We start from the raw sequence: 5,000 nt of genomic DNA on the forward strand, positions 1-5,000 counted from the left end.
CACACACACACACACACACACACACACAGAACAGAAATGAGATGCCAAGCGTTCCCACCCTGGCAGTATTTATAGCTTCAGAGAAAAGCTCTGCTACAACTGTCTTACTGGAAACAGGATGTAAAAGCTTGGCAGTGGGGCGGCGGGCGAGTGCTCGAGTGGCTGCTATCAGCACTTCTGGTAATGATGTTCCCATCGCTGACGTGCCAAAAAAGACAGAGCGCAAGTTAAAGAAGACACATAAATGTGTTCCAATATTATCCTTCTCCTCTGGTGCGCTTTGACATTGACTACAGCACCCAGCCCTCACACTGAGGGAACAGGCAGCTCAAATCCTGTAGCATTCCTAATGCAAGAGAACTAGTCTACCTTCAGGACTACGAGCAGCTCAAATCCTGTAGCACTCCTAAAGCAACAGAACTAGTCTACCTTCAGGACTACGAGCAGCTCAAATCCTGTAGCACTCCTAAAGCAACAGAACTAGTCTACCTTCAGGACTACGAGCAGCTCAAATCCTATAGCATTCCTATCATGCAACAGAACTAGTCTACCTTCAGGACTACGAGCAGCTCAAATCCTGTAGCACTCCTAATGCAACAGAACTAGTCTACCTTCAGGACTACGAGCAGCTCAAATCCTGTAGCACTCCTAATGCAAGAGAACTAGTCTACCTTCAGGACTACGAGCAGCTCAAATCCTGTAGCACTCCTAATGCAACAGAACTAGTCTACCTTCAGGACTACAAGCAGCTCAAATCCTATAGCATTCTTATCATGCAACAGAACTAGTCTACCTTCAGGACTACAAGCAGCTCAAATCCTATAGCATTCTTATCATGCAACAGAACTAGTCTACCTTCAGGACTACGAGCAGCTCAAATCCTATTAGCATTCCTAATGTAACAGAACTAGTCTACCTTCAGGACTACGAACAGCTCAAATCCTATAGCATTCCTATCATGCAAAGAACTAGTCTACCTTCAGGACTACGAGCAGCTCAAATCCTGTAGCACTCCTAATGCAAGAGAACTAGTCTACCTTCAGGACTACGAGCAGCTCAAATCCTGTAGCACTCCTAATGCAACAGAACTAGTCTACCTTCAGGACTACGAGCAGCTCAAATCCTGTAGCACTCCTAATGCAACAGAACTAGTCTACCTTCAGGACTACGAGCAGCTCAAATCCTGTAGCACTCCTAATGCAACAGAACTAGTCTACCTTCAGGACTACGAGCAGCTCAAATCCTGTAGCACTCCTAATGCAACAGAACTAGTCTACCTTCAGGACTACGAGCAGCTCAAATCCTATAGCATTCTTATCATGCAACAGAACTAGTCTACCTTCAGGACTACGAGCAGCTCAAATCCTGTAGCACTCCTAATGCAACAGAACTAGTCTACCTTCAGGACTACGAGCAGCTCAAATCCTATAGCATTCCTAATGTAACAGAACTAGTCTACCTTCAGGACTACGAGCAGCTCAAATCCTATAGCACTCCTAATGCAACAGAACTAGTCTACCTTCAGGACTACGAGCAGCTCAAATCCTATAGCATTCCTAATGTAACAGAACTAGTCTACCTTCAGGACTACGAACAGCTCAAATCCTATAGCATTCCTATCATGCAACAGAACTAGTCTACCTTCAGGACTACGAGCAGCTCAAATCCTATAGCATTCCTAATGTAACAGAACTAGTCTACCTTCAGGACTACGAGCAGCTCAAATCCTATAGCATTCCTATCATGCAACAGAACTAGTCTACCTTCAGGACTACGAGCAGCTCAAATCCTGTAGCACTCCTAATGCAACAGAACTAGTCTACCTTCAGGACTACGAGCAGCTCAAATCCTATAGCACTCCTAATGCAACAGAACTAGTCTACCTTCAGGACTACGAGCAGCTCAAATCCTGTAGCACTTCTATGTGTCCCATCCATAGTTATGTATTTATGTAATGGCCTGAACAATGTGATTTCAGCGGGAGGCACAGAGCACAAAGAAACAAAGAGCAAAGACAGAAAAGAGAGCGATGACAAGAGAAAGAGAACAAGGAAAAAGAAGAGATGAAGAGAGAGAGGGAGAGAGAAAAAGAGGGACGAAAAGAGAGGGTGAGAGAAAGAGACAATGTGAGATGGAGTGAGTGAGTAAGAGTGTGACACAAGAAAGATGACATGAGAGGGAGAGAGCAAAGAAGAATGGAAAATAGAGAGTGAATGAGAGAGAGAAAGAGAAGTGAGCAAATGAGAGAGAGAGCGAGTGATGAGATGGAGAGAGAGAGGGAGAGAGAGAGAGCGAGTGATGAGATGGAGAGAGAGAGAGAGAGAAAGCGAGTGATGACATGGAGAGAGAGGGAGAGAAAGAGAGAGCGAGTGATGAGATGGAGAGAGAGAGGGAGAGAGAGAGAGCAAGTGATGAGATGGAGAGAGAGGGAGAGAGAAAGCGAGTGATGAGATGGAGAGAGAGGGAGACAGAAAGCGAGTGATGAGATGGAGAGAGAGGGAGAGAGAGAGCGAGTGATGAGAGAGAGAGAAAGGGAGAGAGAGAGAGCGAGTGATGAGATGGAGAGAGAGAGGAAGAGAGAGAGCGAGTGATGAGATGGAGAGAGAAAGGGAGAGAGAGAGCGAGTGATGAGATGGAGAGAGAGAGGGAGAGAGAGCGAGTGATGAGATGGAGAGAGAGCGGGAGAGAGAGAGCGAGTGATGAGATGGAGGGGATGTGGCTCCTCTGGTTTTCCTCTAGCAGATGCCCCTGTGGCGGTGGCCATAGTAGAGGCTGGCGCAGGCCTGGCCCTGGCACCTCGCGGCACCGCTCCTCCATGATGGGTAGCGGGCATTGGCCGACGGGCACGGCGAGGGGTGGAGGGGGCCATTTCGGCAATGCCCATTAGACCAGCCGCCGCCCCGCACCACCTGCCCACCCAGCTTTTCCGCAACAGATGTGGCAATACCCTGCTTCTGCCAAGCATGCCGAGCTGGATGTATGGGCACCGCCACCACCACCACAACAACACAACTCCCTCTCCTCTCACGCCACTCCCATCTCACTAACCACACACACACACACACACACACACACACACTCACACACACTCTCTCTCTCTCTCTCTCATCCCTCTCACTTTCCATCTCTCTCTCTCTCTCTCTCTCTCTCTCTCGTTCCATCTCTATCCCCCTCTCCATCTATCGCCCATTCTCTCTCTCTCTCCATCCCTCCCTCCCGTTCAGCCTTTAGATTAAAAGCTGGCCCAGCCGCCGGACAGCTAGCAGGACAGCAGAGGGAGGGCTGTGGGACTGGAGCTCAGTGCCATGTGTCCGAGTGGCGCTGCAGAAGGCTGGATATTCCTCCATCCCTCCATCCCTCTGTCCAACCATCCATCCATCCAGCCATCCATCTCTCTCTCTTCTCATCCTCCTACCTTAGCCATTTATCCATCTATCAATCCCTTTATCTGCCTAGCCGTCTACTTTTCTGTTCATTCCCGCAGCTGGTCAGTCTATCCCTGGCCAAGGACCACGGTGTGGTAGTGTGGCAACATGGGCTGATTTTGAGATCTTGAGATGGTAGCAGGGCTGTGTGATCATGGGCTGATTTGTAGATCTTGAGATGGTAGCAGGGCTGTGTGATCATGGGCTGATTTGTAGATCTTGAGATGGTAGGAGGGCTGTGTGATCATGGGCTAACTGGAGATTTTGCGATGGTAGCAGGGCTGTGCACACATCAGCTGTAAAGGGATAGGCTGTGTGTTGTAAGCCCTGCTACCTGCTGTGGGGTCACCATCAGATCCCCAAATCACCAGCACAGATGGGTTGACCGAGTAGCACCATCTCTATACTGCTGTCATTACGCCCCCACACCCCCCCTCCCACTCCTCTGGTGCAGAGTTGATGTAAACACCGTGCCATACGTGGCAGAGCCGTGCCAGGGTGTCAAAAGTCCTTATCAGCTTAGCCGCTATCAGCTTAGCTTAGTGCTCTGTTACCATGGCAGTAGTGGGCCAACAGGCAGATCCATGTGAATGTGTAGTGGGCTAGATTAGCGCATGTGAACACAGGCTGGATAGCGGCACACACCTGTGAAACTTGGAGACTGGGCTCACCCAGAACCCGGCCCAAACTCGGGCCCGTTCCAATTGTCGTGATGTCAGCAATGTCACCACGACAATGGTGAATTGAGTTTTCAATTCCGATAAACAGCAGCTCTTCACGGTTGAGCTGCAAGCTAACATGCTAACAGTTTCTCTCATAACATATTTCCTCTCAGTATCATTTTCTTTTCTTTTCCATGCCCCTAAGATAAGAACGTTTGCAAAACTAAATTCTGTTGTTGCTGCTGTGAAGACAATTACTGTATAGCTGTTATCTGAATCCAGCTGAAGGCAAGGAGGGAGAGACAGTGAGAGAGACAGAGAGAGAGAGAGAGAGAGAGAGAGGCAGTGAGAGATTCAAAGATAAAGAAAGAGTGAGAAAGAGATCATATCAGCTAATCAGGGACTAATTAAAGGAGAATATACTACATTGTGCTTCAAATCAATAAATACAACGATCCTCTAGCAATTGCCCGTTTAATTAGGGACGTTGCTTTTCAGTGTGCCACATCCAGCAAGACACATTCTAATTACACTCAGTATTGGAGAATGGATAAACAGCCTATTGAGGAGAACAATGATCCTTTACATCCCACTCCAATTAGTGATTAGTATAGGACTAGAGCAATGCCCGTTCAACATGCTGTTCCTGTAGACAACCTGTAGCACAACTACATGCCCACAGGTATGTCTGCTTTACAAATAGGATGATAGAGAAAAACATCACTCCACCTACTCTAAGCATTCCATAAGGAATATTGCATATTATAATGCAATATGTGCACTGAGCAGAATAACCATGGCTGCATGGGATTTTCTTACAAATGAAAATGATATAAGCCTACTTTAGCAGCTGTTTTGAGTCAATGCTACAGTATATGTTTTGCCTCGACAAGACAAGACAAACCACTTTGTG

This window comes from Sardina pilchardus, chromosome 18 (assembly GCF_963854185.1).
Source record: "Sardina pilchardus chromosome 18, fSarPil1.1, whole genome shotgun sequence".
Taxonomy (NCBI): domain Eukaryota; kingdom Metazoa; phylum Chordata; class Actinopteri; order Clupeiformes; family Clupeidae; genus Sardina; species Sardina pilchardus.